A 23,430-nucleotide genomic window follows, 5' to 3' on the forward strand; every position below is an offset into this window, starting at 1 on the left:
AACCATTACGTCAAGAGCGTTACTCTTCATCTCCCAAGCCCGGCTGGAATTCGGATGCCATTAATGCTTTGCAGTGAAAAATCTGCTGTTATTAGGCAAAATGTGGGAGGCTGGCATTTGTCTTAACAACAGCCAGCAGTTTCGATGGCTGCAGCTCACCTTCCATAAATATGAGGCTCCTTTACACCTCTGGGGCTCCTTTCCCCTAAGACTCAATCTTGTATTGCTACAGAGATAACAAAAAGACGACCGATTTTCTCTCCAGTGAACTAAAAGGCAAATGGATCAGAGGAAGCATCTCCATGCTGTGTCACTGCCTCTGCTTCTCTGTTCCAGATATCCACTCTTCCCAGGCCCTCTCATCTCTTCCACAGAAATTTAAAATCCATTGTTGGGGTGCCTCGTTGGCTCAGTCGGGTAAGCATCCGAGCATTGGGCTCAGTGCTGAGCAAGGAGCCTACTTAGGATTCTCTCTCCCAGCCCTCTCTGCCCCTCCTCCATGGGTGCGCATGTGCGCGCACTCTCTCTCTCAAAATAAACATTTTAAAAAAGAATCTCAAAAAAAAAAAAATCCATTGTCCCACATGCAAAAAACACTCACTAAAAAGTCCTTTCCCTTTCTCATCTCCTAGCACCTTCTCACTCCTAGATTTTCCTCTGTGGGTCATTTTCTAGCCCTGAGCTGGAACAACGCCAAAATGAGACCTGACAGTTGGTATTCTTCCTGCCTTGAGGGCTTAGGTGAAGGGCCCAAGGCAATGATCCTGCCAGATTTCAAAGGCCTGGACTAGCACATCCCTCCCTTCCACCCACTAAGTGAACTTGCTGACAACACTCCATAACCTAACCAATTTTATTCCAGAGATGCTCCCAGACTCCTCCTATCACTGCTGCTTCTTATTTGTCCTCTTTGTTCCCTCAAGGGTGCAGAGTGGGAAGTAATTTCCATCACATTCTATTCCTGTCTCCTTTCTTAGGTCTCTCACTTCTCCCTCTCTGTCTGCTTCCTCCCCAAATGTCCCTACAATAATTCTATCTCTGTTTGCTGTGGTAATTTGATCTCAGAAAGCCTTAAACTCTCAAGTGCATGAGTTGTAGGCCTGGCCTATGTCTTCACCCATTACTTATTTCTGAAAATAAATGGCTTCTAAGTGGAGTCAAGTTATAAGTTGTCAGGAGGAGTGACCTTTTCTTCTCTCATCTCCTCCCAGGCCCTGACAGTCACTGCCACCTTTGCCCACAGCTCAGAAACCTGGCCACTGGGTATTGACCATGCATGGATCTGTGCCCCTAAAAAGATCAAAGGCACTTAAGGAAGAGATTAAAATGACAACGCTTGGTGAAGTTTTTAATGGAAGCCCCCAAGTGTCACATCTCTAGAGAAAAAAAAACACAAAAAAACGGGGCTTGCCCTTTAGCAATTTTGTCATCTTTCAGCAAGGACACCTGCCAGGTTGTCCATTTTGATCTGTCAGGATCATAAGCTTCAACTAGTATTTACTCCCTCAGTGATTGGGAAGGCAAACAGATAACCAACACAAATCAGACACCTTTTCAAAGACATTGTACTAAAGAGATTGTACTATATATTTTTTAAAGTTTATTTATTTATTTTGAGAGACAGTGTGCATGTGAATGGGGGAGGGGCAGAGAGAAGAGAAGAGAGAGAGAATCCCAAGCAGGTTCCACGCTGTCAGCATGGAGCCAGACACGGGGCTCTATCTCATGAACTGTGAGATCATAACCTGAGCCTAAATCAAGAGCCTGCTGTTCAACCAACTAAGCCACCCAGGCACCCCATTGACTGTACTGTGATATTACAATAATTTTGTTCCACACACTATTGTACTTAGCCTCTTGCCAACCTTTTAAAACTTGGCTTGCCAGCCTTTTAAAAATTGCCAACCTTCCTACTTGGTGGAATGAGATTGCTTACATTGCTGGCAAGTGTCCTGTCTAGAAATATGAATATTAATGCCTTGACCACTCCTTCTCTCACTATACACTCCTTTCCTTGGAACTTTAAGAACCCCTATTAAAAAGCAGAATAACACAATGTTTAGGAGCACAGAGTTTGGAGTCATTCACACCCTTGCCAATGACTGTGTGGCCATGGACATGCACTGAAACCCAAGCTTCAGTTCACTCATTTTAATCAGGGAAGACACAATATTAAGTAAAACTCATAGATAGTTATGATTATATGGGATGATATATATAAAGCAATTTGCATAGTGACTGACAAGTATAACTATTATTATTATTACTAAAATGCAACAATTTATTATCAAATAATACCTTAGTTGACAGTCTATATATGGCCCTTTAGGTATCAAACACAGGTGAGCATCTGAAACTATGCCAGATAGGAAGTCAGTGATGAAGCTGAGTTAAGCTTTCCATTTTAAGTTAAGCTTTCCAATTACTTCTAGAGATTATCCTGTATTTTGAAAATAAAAACCACTCCCATTTTATATCACCAAGGAAAAGGGACTTCTGTCATGAGAATTCCTCCACGGGATTTACTTCCTCACAAGAGAGAGATTCACCTTTTTAGGATACGTGAAAATACTTTAGCAACAGGGTACGAAAGAGTTCCTAAGCATGCTGTAATCTTCAGCACCCAGTATAGTGCTTGGCACAGAGGCACTTAATTAATGTTTTTTGAACAGAACTAAATTTACAACTTGTGCAATTCTCTCAGATAGAAATAGCTTCTTCTTTTTTCTCCCCCTAAGTCTTATATACGTTCCAAAAATCCATCTTAAAACTCACCTAATCCATAAAACATTGTCTATTCTAATCACAATGGCCTTTCCCCCCTTTCACAGTCTACCACATATTTCTGAATGCTGACATGTGTCATTCTTTAATTCATCCAAAAGCTTTAGTAGCATTTCTTTACCTGAATTATAAGCAACCTGCAAGTAGAAGCCATGCCTTCTATTTCTGTGTATTCTTCACAGTGTGGGAGACCTTATAAACTCACAATAAATGATGATTGTGTAATTTTCTTCAGATCCTTTTTTAGCAAATTCAAGAGTTGCTACAATTCAGGCTTGTCCTCTTTGTTGTATATGAACAGACCATTTCTAATGGAGAGAGGGCTCAAGAGTCTGAAATGACCTTACTATAGATTTCTTCCTTTAATATTTGAAATACAAGTATTTCAAACCTGGAGAACTGAATCCCACTAATAAAGTTGCTGGACTTTAGGGGCGCCTGGGTGGCTCAGTCGGTTAAGCGTCCGACTTCAGCCAGGTCACGATCTCGCGGTCCGTGAGTTCGAGCCCCGCATCGGGCTCTGGGCTGATGGCTCAGAGCCTGGAGCCTGCTTCCAATTCTGTGTCTCCCTCTCTCTCTGCCCCTCCCCCGTTCATGCTCTGTCTCTCTCTGTCCCAAAAATAAATAAACGTTGAAAAAATAAAAATAAAGTTGCTGGACTTTAAAAAAGGCTCTGCCCAAAAGTATTATGTTATTGCTTTTTCTACTTTGTATTGTAATTATAACTTATAAAGTACAGGCATTTGCTGCTTATATAACCAACAAGAAAAGTGACATGATGAGAGAAGTGCCATAGTAGACATGGTTTTGTGTATCCCCTTGGTAGATAATAACTTTTAAATAGTATTCCTCAATTGTGTCCCTTAATTGCATTTGTAAAATACATCCATCGTGAGGTCATTGGGCACAAGAGCAAAACCAATCACAACACAACTGAATTAGGCCTATTAAGAAAAATATTGGCACTCAGTGAACTCTCCTAATTCACATAAATTTTCCCTTTATTATTGCATCATTACAAATAGTTTTACTTTGAAATGATTAGAACCAAACCATCTGGAGTCTTCTGGCCATAGGTCAAGGGGACATAATCCATTAGTTTGATCAGGCTTTGGGCTGGCCATGATAAAAGTATCTGCCAGGTTGTCTGGGTGGCTCAGTGTCTTCAGCGTCTGACTTCGGCTCAGGTCATGATCTCACAGTTCATGGGTTCGAGCCCTGCGTCGGGCTCTGCTGACAGCTCAGAGCCTGGAGCCTGCTTTGGATCCTGTGTCTCCCTCTCTCTCTGCTCTTCCACCACTCACGCTCTGTCTCTCTCTCAAAAACAAATAAACATTAAAAAAAATTAAAAAAAGAATATCTGCCAAATCAGGAAGGATCTAATTTTTTAAAATAATTTCTTAAGTTTATTTATTTATTTATTTTGAGAGAGAGAGAGGGAGGAGTTGGTTAGGAGCAAAGAGAGAGGAGAGAGAATCCCAAGTAGGCTCCACACTATCAGTGTAGAGCCAAATGCAGGGCTCAATCTCACAAACCATGAGATCATGATCTGAGCCAAAATCGAGAGTTGGACGCTTAGCCCACTGAGCCACACAGGTGCCCCAGGAAGGATCTAATTTTCATTTTTAAAATGTATATTTGTGTTGTTTCACAAACTGAGCATATATATATATAATTTAAAAAAAGAGACCATGAACATCCCAATGTTTAGTGCAGTCCAAAGAAGTTAAACAGTTTCACATTGTTATAAAGGAACAGGACTTCTGATATTTATGCATCTCCAGAAGTAAAATACTTTTCAATGTGTTTACAGCCTTCTTTACAGGTATAGCATCCAGTAGATGGGGAGATAAAAAGATTTTCATATAACATTACAGGTTTTTTTTTTTTTCCACATTCCCTTCCCTCCAGAGAGAATGCATTAACTTTTAGGGAAAGATCTCTATATTTTTAGTTTTGAGAAACAAATATAATACACTGTTGATTTTTAACTGAGGCATCTGAAAATTGCTTACAATAAGCAAAGATACTCAAACTATCTTTGGATGAGTAACATTAAGGAGAGAGTAGGCCAAAGGATTTGGGCAGACAGTGTAATACTGACAGATAAAATCAAACTGTTCCAATTATTTTGTGGTTCCACTTCTCGATCAGTATTCTCAATGGAGAAAGCCTAACAAAAATCATAGAATGTTAAAGGTTGAAAGATATTTACAAACTATCTCACCCAAATTCTTTATTTTTCATTGAAGGAAATGTTTAAGCAGAACTTAAACTTCAAGATCAGTGCCAGCAGTAAGTCAAATGTCTTTAACTAGATAAATGATCTTCCAGGGTAATGGAAGCACTTGCAGATGTAACCAGGGAACCAAATTTCCTATTTTTAAAAAAGTGCCATTGAGCTTAATATAAATTCCTTCAAACTCTAATATCAATAAAGCGATTGTTTATGAGCATTTAGAAATGAAGGCATTCATACCAGAGACTACACTGGCTTAACTAAAAACTGGTAACATCAAACCAACCACATGGACTTAAAAAAAATATTTCTCATTGGCATTTTAGATATTCAGTTGCTAGAATCTTTGATAATGGAAATGCTATAGGCACATTCTATCTGAAGTTCAAGGAGACAACTAAACAAAATCTCCCACTATATCCTTGCAGACGAAATTAAGAAAGGCTGCATAATAGAATTAAGTGATTTCATAACTGTTTGAATAACAGTACCAAAGAGTGTTAATTAATGTTAGTGTTATTAATGCTTCCGAAGGTTAATTCTGAGTCATACAGCAATCCCCCACTGGTCTTATCCCATTCCATATTTTATCAATGACTCAAGACAAGGAAGCATCAAGTGTCCAGGCCAATCCAGCAAGAAATTGAGCTCTCTGGAATGAGAACAACTGCTTAGGTTAAGCCATGTTTCTAATTCACTAAAATTAATACCAATATCCTATTTGAGATTCAATACACGCCAGAAATTCCTAAGTTTGTATTTAAGGTAATTTCTGCTAGCATTAAAATCTGTTCCAAGTTTCCATTCATCACTCGGGGCCTCTTATTTTAATAGAAAACCTAATCTGGCCCTGTTTCTTCTCTGTAATTCTTGGGATTTTAGCCATAGAATAAAATAAGATGGGAATCTGGCACTAAAGAACATCTTTGTTCCCAAGTGGGTTTTAGCCAAAGCATTCATTGATTTGGATTTTTTTTTTCTTTCTCAAAAATAAAAAAAATTTACATATTGTTGAGGTTCCTTGAATTTAACTGTTTTCTAAGATATGACTTAAGCTCAGTCTAAATAAAGGCCATAGTTTGCTTGCTCTTTGGACAAAACAAAACTATACCTCTCAGATACTTCTCAAAAGTATCTGTTCATATATTCAGAGTATGAAGTGATTGTTGACTTTTTGGGTCCCTCTTTCCTCCTGATGCCTTAGCACTTGAGAGTTACTATTTCTATGCATATTATAGAATTTCTATACATATTATAGAATTTCTATACATATTATTCCTATACATATTATCTCATTTAATCCTCACAAGAGCACAATGAGTATTGATGAAGATAATGGCTCAGAATCTCCAGGAAATTTTTTTCCATGCCTCTGTTTCTTGAGATTCTACTATGACCTCTGACCACTACACATGCATTCCTGATTAAGAATTGTATTATCTGGTCTCAAGAGCTATTAATTTCAAAGTATTTCATATGGGATCCTATTCAATTATTTCCATAACTACAAATTTCTTTCTCTTTTAAAGACTTCTATTGGATCGTCTGAATTTTTTTTAATGGCTGGCCTTATTAGCAAAATTGTGATAAAAATAAATTTGTATTTCATATCCCAATCTCTTCTTTCAGTATCATCATCCCACCTACAATTTTCTTACAAATGGGGTTTTACAAATGACTTGGACTTTTCTGAATTAAATGCCACTCATGTATTCCTTGTGGTAGATTTTGTTACATAATTCCTTCAGCAGTTATGTGTACAAAACACGTTATAAGGCGGGTAAAATATAAATCCTCTAAATTAGCTAAGTTAGGATGTACTGTATTTCTGTGAATATTAAAAGATCCTTTAAAGCATTTTGATGAGAATTAAGGTTATCTAAAAAAAACTTTATCAAAGCTCCTTTTATTAAAGTTATTTACAAAAGACTTATAGATTCTTGAATTTTGTGGTAACCTCAGAATTTTTTTACTTTTAGGTAGTAGGATCTAGGATTAAATTCCACTAGCAATTACAGACCCACCACCCACTTCAAGGTTTTTAATCACATTATATGCTGAGATCATGCATCTAGTCAGGGCTGCCTTCTAGCACTCCTGCTTGAAGTAAAACCAGACTCTGTGATTCAAGATCTAGCTCTACTGTTTACTAATTATGTGTCCTTGGAAAAGTTGTTTAATTTCCCTAAAACTCAGCTTAGTAATATATGGAAAACATAGTACTTACTACAAATGTTGATTGAGATGAAGCATGTAAAAAATCAGTATATAAATTCCTAGTGATTATTAGCCAAAAAAAAAAAAAAAAGGGGGGGGGCAGCATAGGAATAGAAGTCTCATGAAATTATCCAAATAACCTGAGGAGAAAGGAAGGACGAGTCAAAAAAAAAAAAAAAATTGGAAAATCCAAGCTTCTGCATTCTCTCTTTTTTAATATCACAAGCAAAAAGTATATACTCTACCTAACTGACAGAATTAGGTAGAGAGAAGGAAAATGTAGTACTGCTTCTATTCATACAGCACCTCCGAACTAATAGTCTCAAAAATCTTAAAATCATTTAACTTGATGCATCTACAACCTGAAGTTGGTTGATGCCAACTTCAGCTTTTCAGCACTGAATAGGAAAAAATATACACAAAAGTTCCCAATCAATCAACATTTTACCTGTGACTTTTCTTTATTTAACTCTATTGGACAATTCTCTAATAAATCTATTGAACCAAAGGCAGTGGAGTGGTAACTTCAACAAAGATATAGAACTGAGGCACAGAATGGTTCAATAATTTAGTAGAAATACAGAGTTGATTTCAAGCAGATCTCGGTAAAAATCTCACTTTCTCTCTGTCCAATTCAGTGTTATATCTATTATAACAGAGTTGTCACCCTAGGATTTTCAATATCCTTTACAATTAAAATTTCATCATAGCTTCCCATGATTAGTTATCTATGGTATTCTTAAGCTGGACTAGTATTCTTTTGATCCAATTATCATAAGCTCATTTAAAAACTCAGCTGTATATGACACATTCATTGGTTCATAAATCAATATATACATAAGATACATTGCACATTAATTCCTCCTAGGATATGTGGATTTAGTGCTCCTTAAGCTAGCAGAAGTTGAGAAATAAAGGAGATTTTCAAATTACAAAAAGTCATTCTTTCCAAGGGTCAATAATGATATGTTAAGAAAGTAGCAACCATCCTAATAAAGTCAGGCTGTGATTTCCTGGGTACAAGGATGAATACTGCATCTCTGGGTGAAAAAGCCAGTTATAATTCTGAGAACTTGGCAATTGTAGGTTTCAGACAAGCCCAGAAAATTATCATTAATCATTTCCTAATCTTACTTCCCCATGGGCCAATATATTTTGAAAAAAAAATTATGAAGGGATTCAATGGTAGTAAACAGGAAATGCCAACTTGGAAATGCAGGAAATAGTAAATCACATTTTTCTCCATATAAGTTTTCCAAAACTCTTGTATGTTGCTCTAATTAAGCAAGATTTAAATTCAAATTCATCAAGCATTCATAATCTAGTATGTGCCAATCTCATTAAAGAAATATTTCAATATACATCAAGATTATTGAGTCAACGTTAAAAGTGTTTGGAGTAAACCCTGTAGGCAAGCAGAAACTTTGTAATTCTCCAACAAACCCTCATTCATCATTTATCTTAAAGGCAGAAAAATTTGAATGTCTAGATATAGACATTTCTTTTCTTCCCTGATTTACATAAGTTTAGCGGCTCTCAAATTTCAGCATCAATGAGAATTTCTTTGTAAGGTGGTACCAATACAACCAGGAAAATTGTACTTGTTAAAATGTATGTGATTTTCAAGTTTACTATTACTTAAAGATAATATTCACCATACATATTTATTTTGGAACCTAACCCTTGAGAAATATGTGCATTGTATTTCCATTTATTTTTAGCTTATGTCTATTCTTTTTAAAATTTTTAAATCTCAGAATTTGTAAAGAAAAAAATGCTTTCAGTTAGGGTGTAAGAATTGTTTGTTTTGTTTTGTTTTTTAGACAGAGTTGGGAGAGAGCATGTGCAAGCAAGCTGGGGAGAGGAGCAGAGGCGGGCAGAGAGAGACAGAGAGACAGAGAGAGAGAGAGAGAGAGAGAGAACCCCAAGCAGGCTCCATGCTCAGTGCAGAGCTTGACATGAAGCTTTATCTCATGACCCTGGGATCATGACCTGACCCAAAATCAAGCGTCAGATGCCCAACCCACTGGGCCACTCAGGTGCCCCAAATTAGGGTGTAAGAATTTTAATTGCAGAAGTCAGAACAAAACAAACTCACTGTATTCTTTTTTAAGTTTATTTATTTATTTTGAGAGAGACAGACTGAGACTGAGAGACGGGCAGAGAGAGAGAGAAGGAGAATCCATGCTGTTAGTGTAGAGCTAAACACAGGGCTCAAACTTATGAACTGTGAGATCATGACCTAAGCCTAAATCAAGAGTCGGATGCTTAACCAACTGAGCCACTCAGGTGTCCCTTCATTTTTTTATAACTTTAAAAAATTATTATTTTAGAGAGAGTGTGTGCACAAGAGGGGGAGAGGGGCACAGGGAGAGAGAGAGAATCTTAAGCAGGCTCCACGCTCAGTGTGGAGCCCAACACAGGGCTCGATCCCAGAACCCTGGGATTATGACCTAAGCTAAAATCAAAAATCAGATGCTCAATGGACTGAGTCACCCAGGCACCCCATTTATTCTTATTAAAAGAAAACATGTCCACTTTCAGATGCTGGGGAACTTTTTGTTCATTCAACATTTATTGAACATTAACTTTGTGACAAGGACTGAAGTAGATATTTAACCTGTGTAGCACTCTCCTGGTACCTGTCATGTATAGTTTTAATTTATATATTAAATTAGAGCTAGGTGTGTACATATCTTCCCAGTTCAACATGCTTAAGGGACAGAGTTTACTCATTCACGCTGCAAATATTGATTGAATGACTATTATGTGTCAGACATTCTTCTGGATGCTGGAGGAACCATTGCAAAAGAAATAGACATGATACTGATCATGGAGTAGTGCAATAAGGGAAGAGGATGATAAACAAATAGGCAAAAAGTGAAAAAGACATAAAAGAAACAATCAAGAAATTATGATAAAGGATACCTGAAGGAAATATACTAAGATATGGATATCAGGAAAGGCCTTTCTGAGGAGGTAACATTTAAAAATTGTGACCACAGGGTCGCCTGGGTGGCTCAGTCGGTTAAGCGTCCAACTTTGGCTCAGGTCACGATCTCACAGTTTGTGAGTTCGAGCCCCGCGTCTGGCTCTGTGCTGACAGCTCGGAGCCTGGAGCCTGCTTCAGATTCTGTGTCTCCCTCTCTCTCTGCCCCTCCCCCATGCACACTCTGTCTCTGTCTCTCGCTCTCAAAAATAAATAAACATTAAAAAAATTTTTTTAAAAAATTGTGACCAGAAGGATGAGAAGAGGCCAGCCATGCAAAGACTAGAAGGGACAGCATTTCCTGCTGGGGGAACAGCAAGTGTGAAAACACTAGAGTAGAAAAAGTGAGTCACACCTGAAGATTATGGTTGAAGCATAGGAAGCAATGGAAGAGTGGTATAAGATGGATGGGAAACCACCAGGGTGGGATCTTATAGTGTTGTATGTTACCATAAAGAGTTTGGACTTTATTTCATTCATTCCAAGGTAGTACACTATTTTAGGTTTCAATCAGGTGCATAAGATGACCCACTGCATATATTTAAAAATATTACCATAATTGCTATATGGAGAACGATCTATAGTGAGCAGGGGTCGGGGTAAGGGTGCAGGAAAACCAGTTAGAAGGCTATTACATGCATCCAGGGGAGGTAAGATGGTGATGTAGACCAAGATAATGGCTGTCAGTTGAAGACGGACACCTGTAAACTGAGTTTCAGAGGTAGAATTTATAGGACTGATTGATTAAAGAGAAACGACAAGCTACCCTCTAGAGAGGGAGCTGTCAAGAACTGACTCCCCAGCTTCTGGCATGAAGAACTGAGTGGACAGTGGAATCAGATTCTAAAAAGGCTGTGGGAAGAGATGGTCTGAGCAGGTCTACAGATCAAGGGTTCAATTTTAGACATGGGTGAATTGCCTGTGAGAAAGCCAAGCAGAGATGTTAGGCAATCAGATACAAGAGTTCAGAACTCAGCAGAAGGGTCTGGGCTGAAAAATTTTAAATTACTAATGAATAAATATTTTCTGAATGAATGTAGACGCTGGGTAAAGTGGCAGAGTTATCCTTTACCCTTTAATTGTTGCTTTCTGGGGTGCCTGGGTGGCTCAGTCAGTTAACCCTCCAACTTTTGCTCAGGTCATGATCTCCCAGCTCATGAGTTTGAGCCCCGCATGGGACTCTGAGCTGACAGCTCAGTGCCTGGAGCCTGCTTCAGATTCTGTCTCTCCCTCTCTCTCTGTCCTTCCTCTGTTTGCGCTCTCTCTCTCTCTCTCTCTCTCTCTCTCAAAAATAAACATTTAAAAAATTTAATAGTTGCTTCCTGTACTGGCCTTACTCTTCTACTACAGCGATACTCCTCATTTCTATATATATGACCCTTCCTGAAGTACTTACAAAATTGCACAGAACACCTACCCAAGGCAAAGGGTACTTGGTGTTCTACATATTCTTAGAAGTAACTAATGAAGGAAAAATCATATAGGTACCATTAACCAATAAAATTACAGCTTATGCTGCTGTAAAAAAAAAAAAGTTGCTATTACACACATATGTGTGTTTTGAATAAGTGAATACAATATATCCATATATTTTAGGTTTTTTACAAGACATAAATTTTGGTGATACTTCCTAGATGACTTATTTTTATTATTTTATTGGTCTTCTATTTGTTTAACTTAGGTTCAATAATATGTGTCCTTGTACAAAATTTAATTCATCCAGAATTTTAAAGAGCAAAAAAAAAAAAAAAAAAGAAAGAAAGAAAAAAAGGGAAAGTCCTTTCAAATCCCTTTCTCCAATAGATTACACTTCTAACAGATAATTGTATGTCATTCCAGGATTTTACTTATACGCATATAAATATGCACATATATATTTTACCAAAATGTAACTGTATTCTATGCACTATCATGAAACTTCACTTTTTTATTTTTACTTAACACATATGATGGATATCCTTCCATGTCAATGCCTATAATTCTGTTTCATTCTTAGTAACAGCTACATAATATGAATGGTATAGATATTTCATAATTTATTTTTACTCCATGATTGAATATTTAGGTGCACTTCTGAAAGTATGTGCATGTAAATGCCTCTGTGTTTATTCTGAGATGTGCTTAGTTAAAAGGATGCACATTTAATTTTTAGTTAGACAGGCCACACTGCCTCCCCAAATTTTTGTGCCAATTTATACTCTCAGTCAATGTAAACAAGCCAATTCATTTACTTCTGATTTGTCTCCAAAAATCTTAGTTCATAATGTAGTAAAGAAACACAGAATCATGTTCACAGCAATATTTCATTTTCCTTAATAGAAAGGTCTCATATTATAATGTATTTCATATGACTCGAGTACCTAAATGCTCACTGAAAAAATCAACTTACTTCTTTAAATTTATTTTACTTAAATGGACTGGTTTCATCACAGTATTTTATATCATCTTTACCCTATATCCAACAGGGTTAAATCTTGTTCCTTTAAGAACAGATATTTCTTGATATCTCACTCTTTGGCCACAGATTAAGAAATTAATATATTTAATTCTTAGATAAATGTGAGATTTAGCTGAATCTAGTATAGCTATGTAAGCTCACAACAGGTCTTTCAGAGACAAATTCATAAAGCAATTCTTTGAGAGCTCTTGAGAATAAGCAAAAGTAGGCAGATTTGAGGGGAAGTAGAATGGAGTCAAAATTTGGAGAAAGGGATTAGCATGGATGGAGTGAGTTTCCTGTTTTTGTTGCTTTGGCATGAAGACAGGTCATGGTTATGGCATAGCGCAAGGAAGCTAAAGCTCTAATAGATAGCCCTCAGCTTCTCACGCAGGAGGAACAAGAGGAAGAAGCCAGTAGCGACTAGCAAGCAGGGTGGTGGAGGGGAAGGATATTTGAGTAAAGAAGTCCAAAAAAAGGAATCTTTAAATTCTGTACTTGGATTCTTCCCACATCTCTACAGATCCCTGAACCACATATATAGAAAGCTAAGGCTAAAGCTAAACAAATTAAACTAAAATTTGAATGATTGCCTATCACAAGCAAGAGAGAAATTATATTTTTAGTCCAACAAAGTTTATCCTCTACTAAAACTAAAACATTAACACCCTTCAGAGGAATATAACAGAATGCAGTCTCTACAAGAAAACATTTATAGTATCCAGGACACAATTCAAAATTTCTTAGCATATAAGGAAGAAGGAGGGGCGCCTGGGTGGCTCAGTCAGTTAGTTGAGCATCTGACTTTGGCTCAAGTCATGATCTCAGGGTTCGTGAGTTTAAACTCCATGTTGGGCTTCTGCTCTCAACACAGAGCCTGTTTTAGATGGATCCTCTGTACTCCTCTCTCTGCCCCTCCCCTACTTGCTCTTTCTCTCTCTCTAAATAAATAAACATGAAAAAAAAATAAGGAATTCTCAAAATTATGCATTCTCAAGGGTAAAGATCATTTAGAGGCCAAACCTGAGATGATGCACATAATGGAGCTAGTAGACCAGGACTTTAAAGTACCTACTGTATGTAATAAGGTAAAGGAAAACATGCTGGCAATGAATGGGAAGAAAGTACATCTTAGCAGAGAAATAGAAAATATAAAAAAGAGCCAAGCGGAAAATTTACTACTAAGAATTCACTGGGTGAGCCTAATAGAAGAATGGAAATAACAAAGGTAAAACTCAGTGAACCTGAAAATAGAGCAATAGAAATGATCAAATATGAATTAAGAGAGAGAAAAAGAATTGAAATGAAATAAACAAAGTCTCAGACACCTTTGGGACAATATAGGAATAGAAAGAATGAATATTATTAAAAGAACAAACTTTAACCCAGATGATGAAACCAGACAATATAAAAAAGTCTCATATGTAGGTAGTTGGAGTCCAGAGAGGAGAGAGAGAGAAGAGAACCAAAAAATATTTGAGGAGATAAGAACCAAATTTTTTCCAAATTTGATGAAAAACATAAATTTACAGATTCAGTAAGCTCAGCCAATCTCAAACAGGATAAATATGAAAAGTACGTAAAAAGTTCAGAGTCAAACTTCTAAACCAAAGATAAGTAAAAAACCTTGAAAAATCAGTGCCCCTCACTCCCCAAAAGGAGAAACAACAACCGTATTACAAAAAGGGAACAATGACTTGAATAGCTATAGACTTCTCATCAGAAATCATGGAGGCTAGGCGCTCCAGGCTGGTTCCATCAGTTAAGCCTCCAATTCTAGTTCTCTACCTGGGTCATGATCTCAAGGTTTGTGGGACAGAGCCCTACCTTGGGCTCTGCGCTATAAGCACAGAGCCTCTCTCCCCTTTCTCTCTGCCCCTCCTCTGCTCATGTGCACTTCCTCTCTTTCTCTCAAAATAAAGAAATTAAGTGTAAAAAAAAAAAAAAAAGAGGGGCTCCTGGGTGGCTCAGTCAGTCAGGTGTTTGACTTCAGCTCAGGGCATGATCTCACAGCTGGTGGGTTTGAGCCCTGCATCAGGGCTCTGTGCTGACAGCTCAGAGCCTGGAGCCTGCTTCGCATTCTGTGTCTCCCTCTCCCTTTGCCCCTCCCCACTCACCCTCTGTCTCTCTGTCTTTCTCTCTCAAAAATAAACATTAAAAAAAAATCATGGAGGCTGGAATAAAATGGAATAAAATCTTTGAAATGCTATAAGAACAAAACCAGCTCAGAATTCTATATCATTCAAAAATACATGATAAATAAGTACATTTTCAGATACAGGGAAAGGAAGAGAAATCGCTGCAAGAGATATGCATTACAAGAAGTGCTAACTGAAGTTTTTTGGGTCGAAGTAAAAAGATCCTACGGGGCCACTCAGTTCTTTAGGAAAAAATTAATAGCACTGAATATGGTAAATGTCCATGTAAACAGAAATTACTTTTTCCCCCTTAGTTTCTTTAAAATATATAATGAATGTTCAATGAAAAATTATAACTTTGTCTTATGGAGTTAATATTGTATGATATTTAATACAAACAAAACCTATAACATAAGCAATGGCATAGGAAGATCTGAATGGTCTAACACGGTTGCAAAGTTTCTATATCTTATGAAATGATATACTAGTAACTGTGACTACACTGGGGAAAGTTAAGAGGTATGCTATAATTCTCACAGCAACCACTAAAAAATGAAAGTAGATACAGATCTAAAAATGAAAGGATATTCTAAAGAATATTCAAGGATTCAAAAGGCAACAGATAAGGGGGAACAGAGCAATAAATAAGAGGGGACAAATAAAAGACAAATGATATGATAGAGAACACAAATTCAAACATATCAATAATTACACTAATGTTATTGGACTAACCCCTTCAATTAAAAGACAGAGATGAGCAAAATGGATAAAGGAACAAGATCCAAAAATAGTCTTTCTACAAGGGCATACTTTAGCTATTTAATTTTTTTTTAAATGTCTTAAGTTTTTATTTAAATTCTAGTTAGTTAACATCCAGTATAATATTAGTTTCAGGAGTAGAATTTAGTGATTCATCACCTATATAGAACACCCAGTGCTCATCACAAGTGCTTCCTTAATACCCATCACCCATTTAGCCCATCTCCCCACCCTCAAGCAACCCTCAGTTTGTTCTTTATAGTTAAGAGTCTGGGGCGCCTGGGTGGCGCAGTCGGTTAAGCGTCCGACTTCAGCCAGGTCACGATCTCGCGGTCCGGGAGTTCGAGCCCCGCGTCAGGCTCTGGGCTGATGGCTCAGAGCCTGGAGCCTGTTTCCGATTCTGTGTCTCCCTCTCTCTCTGCCCCTCCGCCGTTCATGCTCTGTCTCTCTCTATCCCAAAAATAAATAAACGTTGAAAAAAAAAATCAAAACTATAGTTAAGAGTCTGTTTGCCTCTCTCTCCCTTTTTTCCCCTGTGTTCATCTATGTTTTGTTTCTTAAATTCCACATATGAGTGAAATCATATGGTATTTGTCTTTCTCTGACTTATTTTGCTTAGCATAATACACGCTAACTTCATCCACATTGTTGCAAATGGCAAGATTTCATTCTTTTCTATGGTTGAGTAATATTCCATTGTGTATATATACCACATCTTTTTCATCCATTCATCAGTTAATGGACATTTGGGCTCTTTCCATAATTTGGCTCTTGTTTATGATGCTGTTATAAACATTGGGGTGCATGTGCCCCTTTGATTCAGTAGTTTTGTATTCTTTGGGTGAATACCTAGTAGTGCAATTGCTGGGTCATAGGGTAGTTCTATTATTAGTTATTTATTTGTTTTTAATGTTTATTTATTTTTGAGAGAGCAAGTGTGCACGCAAGCGGAAGAGGGGCAGAGAGAGAGAGGGAGACCGAGGATCCAAAGCAGGCTCTGCACTGACAGCAGAGAGCCCAAAGTGGAGCTCGAACCCACGAACTGTGAGATCATGACCTGAGCTGAAGTCAGATGCTTAACCAACTGAGCAACTCAGGCACACCCTCCCTTTTTTATGTTTATTGGTTATTTTTAACTTTTTGAGGAACCTTCATACTGTTTTCCAGAGTGGCTGTACAGTTTCCATGCCCACCAACAGTGTAAGAGGGTTCCCCTTTCTCTGCATTGTCACCAACATCTGTTGTTTCCTGTGTCGTTTAGTTTAGCCATTCTAACAGGTGTGAGGTGGTATCTCATTATAGTTTTGATTTGTATTTCCCTGTTGATGAGTGATGTTGAGCATATTTTCATGTATCTGTTAGCTAGTTAAGATTTTATTATTTTTAAGTAATCTCTACACCCAACATGAGGCTAGAATTTACAACATGGAGATCAGGAGTCACACACCCCACCGACTGAGCCAGCCAGGCACTCTGACAAGGCCACACTTTAAATTTAAAGAAACAGAAAGTAAATGGGCAAAAAGGGATATTCCATGCAAACACTAAATATGAGACTGGAATGGCCACTTTAGTATCAGATAAAATATACTTCAAAGAAGAAAAAAAGAATATTACCAGCAAGAGAGAGATATTTCAAAATGGTAAAGGGATCAATAAATCAAGAAGTTTTTAATGATTATCAATGTGTATATATATATATGCCTTATAAAGAGCCTCAAAAATGCATGAAGCAAAAATGGGTCACAATTAAAGGGAGAAAAATAATAATAAATATTTTAACACTGTTCCCTGAGCCACTGATAGAACTGGGGGGAAAAAACATTAAAGACAATCTGAATAATGATTTTTTATGTTTATAAATCATTACACTTGAAAACGGTAGAATATACATATTTTTTTTCTTTTTTTAATGTTTATTCATTTTTGAGAGAGAGAGTGTGAGTGGAGGAGGGGCAGAGAGAGAGGAAGACAGAGGCTCCATGCTGTCAGTGCACAGCCCAATTTGGGGCTTGAACCCAAGAACTGTGAGATCATGACCTGGGCTGAAGTCGGACACTCAACTGACTGAGCCAGCCAAATGCCCATACGTACATTTTTTTCAAGTGCACTTGGTACATCCACCAACACAGACTGAATGCTGGGCCATAAAATAAGCCTCAATCAATTTTAAAAGACTGAAATCATGCAGAGTATCTTCTCTGACCACAACAGAATTAAATAGAAATCAAAACCACTAGGACATCTAGAAAAATGAAAATATTTATAAGTTTGAACACATTCCTGAGTAATCAAGGGTGAAAAAATAAATCATAAAATAAATTAGGACACATTTTCATATGAATAAAATAAAAATACAACATATCAAAATTATTTGTTTAATGCAGATAAACAGTTCTTACAGGGAAATTTATACCTTTAATTTTTTATATTAGGGAAAAAAATCTAAAATCAGTTATAAACACAGAGAAAAGTAAATACAAAGTCCTAGAAGAAAGCAAATAACAAAGATAAAAGCATAAATCAAGAAAAAAAGAAAAACAATAGAGAATATATCAACAAAGCCAGAAACTAGCTCTTTGAAAAGATGAACAAAATTAATAAGTTCTTAGCTAGACTAATCAAGAAAAAAAGAAACAAAACACAAATCACCAATATCAAGAATGAAAGAATTGCTATCACTACAGATTAAACACACATTGAAAGATGAGAGAATATTAACTTTGTACCAACAAATGTGACAAATTAAATGAAATGGGTATTTCATTTCAAATGATTTCTATTCTCTGAAAAATACAACTTAACAAGATTAACAAAAGATGAAACACAAAAAGGTAGTGTTTCCTTTTTAAAAACATTTTTAAGTTTATTTATTTATTTTGAGAGAGAGAATTTCATGCACATGAATGACAGAGGGGCAGAGAGAGACAGGGAGAGAGGGAATCACAAGCAGGCTCTTCACTGTCAGCACAGAGTCCGACACAGGCCTGGAACTCACGAACTGAGCAGTGAGATTGTGATCTGAGCAGAAATAGAGTCCCACGCTTAACCAACTGAGCCACACAGGAGTCCCAAGTGTTTCCATTTTTAACTGAAAAATCTATTAAAGAAACTGAATTCATTCTCAAACTTCCCAAAAAGAAAACTCCAACTATAAGAGGCTTAATTCAAAGAATAAATTATTCCAGTGTTACACACCTTTCAGAAAACAGAAGGAATGAACACCTCCTAAGTCATCTTACTGGGTCAGATAATACCAAAACTTGACAAACACAAGAAAGAGAGAAAGAGAGAAAGAGAGAAAGAGAGAAAGAAAGAAAGAAAGAAAGAAAGAAAGAAAGAAAGAAAGAGAGAAAGAGAAAAAGGAAGGAAGGAAGGAAGGAAGGAAGGAAGGAAGGAAGGAAGGAAGAGAAAGAAAGAAAGGGAGGGAAGGAAGGAAAAGAAAAAAAGATGAGAAAATTACATACAAATATCTTGCATGAACACAGATGTAAAAATATTACATTAGATGTAAAACATTAACAAGTTGAATCCAGCAACATATAAAAAGATAATAATCATATCTAAGTGGTATTTACTCAAGAAATGGAATGTTGTTCCAACATTCAAAAATCAATCAATGTAGGGGTGTCTGTGTGGCTCAGTTGGTTAATCGTCCAACTTTGGCTCATGGTCTCACAGCTGGTGGGTTCAAACCCGCATCAGGCTCTGTGCTGACAGCTCAGAGCCTGGAGCCTGCTTTGGATTCTGTGTCTCCCTCTCTCTTGGCCCCTTCCCCGTTTGTGATCTCTCTTTCTCTCTGTCTCAAAAATAAATAAACATTAAAAAAAAAAACCAGGGGCACCTGGGTGGCTCAATCTGTTAAGTGTCCAACTTTGGCTCAGGTCATGATCTCACAGCTTGTGGGTTCGAGCCCTGCATAGGGTTCTGTGCTGACAGCTCAGAGCCTGGAGCCTCCAGTTTCTGTGTCTCCCTCTCTCTCTGCCCCTCTCCTGCTTGTGCTCTGTCTCTCCAAAATAAATAAACTTTAAAAAAAATTTTAAATAAATAAATAATCAATCAAGGTAATTCACCAACTAGTAGGATAAAGAGAAAATCTTATATTCAACAGATTAAAAAAAAGAATTTGACAAAATTCAACAACTACTCATGATAAAATTCTGAGCAAACTAGGAATAGAAAGGAACTTCCTCAATTAGATAAAGCATTTATGAAAAATCTTTGGCTACCATAATACTTAATGGTGAAATATTGAACACTTGCCCCCTACAATTGGAAATAAAGCAAGGATGCCTGCTCTCAACATTTCTATTCCATATTGTGCTGTAAGTCTTTGCCATTGTGATAAAGCAAGAAAAAATATTAAATGTAAGTTTGGAAGAAAGAGATTGACTCTTTTTTCAGATCATATGACTGTTTACATGGAAAATCCCAAGAAATCTTCCAAACTTTAAAACTACAATATATGGCACAAAAACAGACACATAGACCAATGGAATAGAATAGAAACCCCAGAACTAGACCCACAAACGTATGGCCAACTCATCTTTGACAAAGCAGGAAAGAACATCCAATGGAAAAAAGACAGTCTCTTTAACAAATGGTGCTGGGAGAACTGGACAGCAACATGCAGAAGGTTGAAACTAGACCACTTTCTCACACCATTCACAAAAATAAACTCAAAATGGATAAAGGACCTGAATGTGAGACAGGAAACCATCAAAACCTTAGAGGAGAAAGCAGGAAAAGACCTCTCTGACCTCAGCCGTAGCAATCTCTTACTCGACACGTCCCCAAAGGCAAGGGAATTAAAAGCAAAAGTGAATTACTGGGACCTTATGGAGATAAAAAGCTTCTGCACAGCAAAGGAAACAACCAACAAAACTAAAAGGCAACCAACGGAATGGGAAAAGATATTTGCAAATGACATATTGGACAAAGGGCTAGTATCCAAAATCTATAAAGAGCTCACCAAACTCCACACCCGAAAAGCAAATAACCCAGTGAAGAAATGGGCAGAAAACATGAATAGACACTTCTCTAAAGAAGACATCCGGATGGCCAACAGGCACATGAAAAGATGTTCAGCGTCGCTCCTTATCAGGGAAATACAAATCAAAACCACACTCAGGTATCACCTCACGCCAGTCAGAGTGGCCAAAATGAACAAATCAGGAGACTATAGATGCTGGAGAGGATGTGGAGAAACGGGAACCCTCTTGCACTGTTGGTGGGAATGCAAATTGGTGCAGCCGCTCTGGAAAGCAGTGTGGAGGTTCCTCAGAAAATTAAAAATAGACCTACCCTATGACCCAGCAATAGCACTGCTAGGAATTTATCCAAGGGACACAGGAGTACTGATGCATAGGGGCACTTGTACCCCAATGTTCATAGCAGCACTCTCAACAATAGCCAAATTATGGAAAGAGCCTAAATGTCCATCAACTGATGAATGGATAAAGAAATTGTGGTTTATAGACACAATGGAATACTACGTGGCAATGAGAAAAAATGAAATATGGCCTTTTGTAGCAACGTGGATGGAACTGGAGAGTATGATGCTAAGTGAAATAAGCCATACAGAGAAAGACAGATACCATATGGTTTCACTCTTATGTGGATCCTGAGAAACTTAACAGGAACCCATGGGGGAGGGGAAGGAAAAAAAAAAAAAAAGAGGTTAGAGTGGGAGAGAGCCAAAGCATAAGAGACTGTTGAGAACTGAGAACAAACTAAGGGTTGATGGGGGGTGGGAGGGAGGAGAGGGTGGGTGATGGGTACTGAGGAGGGCACCTTTTGGGATGAGCACTGGGTGTTGTATGGAAACCAATTTGACAATAAATTTCATATATAAATAAAAAAAAAAGATAGTCTACACATTCCAATTAAAAAAAAATAAATAAAACTACAATATAAAGATAATCTATTATTGGTGAAAAGATAGATATACAGATCAAAGGAATGAAATGGAGTTCCAGATGAGGTGCATTGATTTTATCTTACTTTTTTACAAAGATGCCAAGATAATTCAATGAAAAAAGTAGGTCTTTTCAACAAATGGTATATTGGATATTCGAATAGAGAAAAATAAACCTAGATACTTACCTTATACCATTCACAAAAAACTAACTTGAGTGGATCACAGAACTAAATTTAAAAGCTAAAACTATAAAACTTCAAGAAGAAAACGTGAGAGAAAATTCTATAACCTGGGGTAAGCAAAGCTTCTCAAACATAATACAAAAGACATAAAACAAAAAAATAATTTACCCTCATCAAAATTTAAAACTTTGTTCTTCAAAAGACACTGTTAAAAGGAATGGGCGAGCCACAGAACAGAAGAAAATGTCTGCTATAGATACATCTGATATAGGACTTGTACATAGATTTTTACAACATGATGATAATGAGACATCCAAACCAATTAAAAAGTGCAAACAATTTGAACACACTCCACAAGTGATAACATACAAATAGAAGCACATTAAAAAAACACTCAACATGATTAGTCTTCAGGGAAATGCAAGTTGAAGCCACAATGAGATAATGGTTCACCCCCATTAGAATGGATAATATTAAAGACTGACAATATTAAATGTTTGTGAGCCTATGGAACAACTGAAACTCCCATACATTGCTAGTGAACATGTAAAATGGTGCAAATACTTTGCTAAACAGTTTGTCAGTTCCTTAAAACATACATCCACTACAGAACCCAATCAATGTACTCACAAGTAGTACAGAAATAAAAGAGAAACAACGTATATTCATACAAGGACTTGCACACAAACATACACAGAACTCTTATTCACAGTAGCCAAAAATTGGAAACAGCTCAAAGATCCATCAACAGGTAAGTGGATAATAATGTGATATACCCATACAATGGAAAATACTACTCAACAATGGAAAGGAATGAACTACTGAATATACACAACAACATAAATCAATCTCAAACTCATTATGCTGAGTGAAAGAAGGCTGATACAAAAAGCCCACATTGAACAATTCCATACAATTCCAAATAGAATTAATCTATAGTGAGAGAAAGGAGATCAGTTGTTCTTTGGGGCCTGGGACACAGGGAGGGGAATGAATGCAAAGGAACAAAAGGAATCTTTTGAGGGTGATGGAAATATTCTGGATCTTCCTGGTGATTTCAAGACTGTATACAATCATCAAAATTCACTGAATCATATACTCTAAATGGATGCAGTCTATATTAGTTAACTATACTTTAATAAAATTGATAAAAATAAAGCCAGATACATTATGTTTATCACTATAAAATTTTAAGGTGTTTAGATCAATGTGGATACTGGTCTTTTGTTTTTTATCCTGATTAAATTATCTTGAGGTACTTGATAAAAACCTTAAACGACAATGGGGGAAATGGAAATTATTCCATTTCCTTAACTGCATATAGTTGCTTATCTAAATTTAGATTACTTAATACCTTGGGGGATTCTGGGGATTTACAGTTTCTGTGTAAAATTTTTGTATTATTTTAGATGTAAAACAAACTCTACTGACATCATAAACAGAAAACAAAATCTTCCAACACAAAAATTGATTTAAGTTTCTTGTCTTGGTTTTCTAAAACCCCCCAAGTTTCATGATCTCACAATTCAGTTCATGAGATTGAGCCCCGTGTCCGGTTCTGTGCTGCCAGCACAGAGCCTGCTTGGGATTCTCTCTCTCTCTCTCTCTCTCTCTCTCTCTCTCTCTCCCTCTGCCCCTCCCTCTCTCTCTCTTTCTCTCTCAAAATATAAACAAATATTAAATAAATAAATAAATAATGAAAAAATACCCCCCCCAGTAAACTTTTGAATAGGAGACTATTCAGTCATTATATAGACAAAAAGGA

At 37.0% G+C, this 23,430-nt stretch overlaps 1 protein-coding gene across 1 annotated transcript in view; it reads right to left on the minus strand.

Annotated features, from left to right (window-relative positions):
• Positions 1 to 23,430, minus strand: part of LOC112861025 (protocadherin alpha-C2) — a 93,780-nt gene that overhangs the window by 49,936 nt on the left and 20,414 nt on the right. The gene's annotated exons all lie outside the window — the stretch shown is intronic.

The sequence above is a fragment of the Puma concolor genome, chromosome A1 (assembly GCF_028749965.1).
Source record: "Puma concolor isolate L17-30 chromosome A1, mPumCon1.1.hap2, whole genome shotgun sequence".
NCBI lineage: Eukaryota > Metazoa > Chordata > Mammalia > Carnivora > Felidae > Puma > Puma concolor.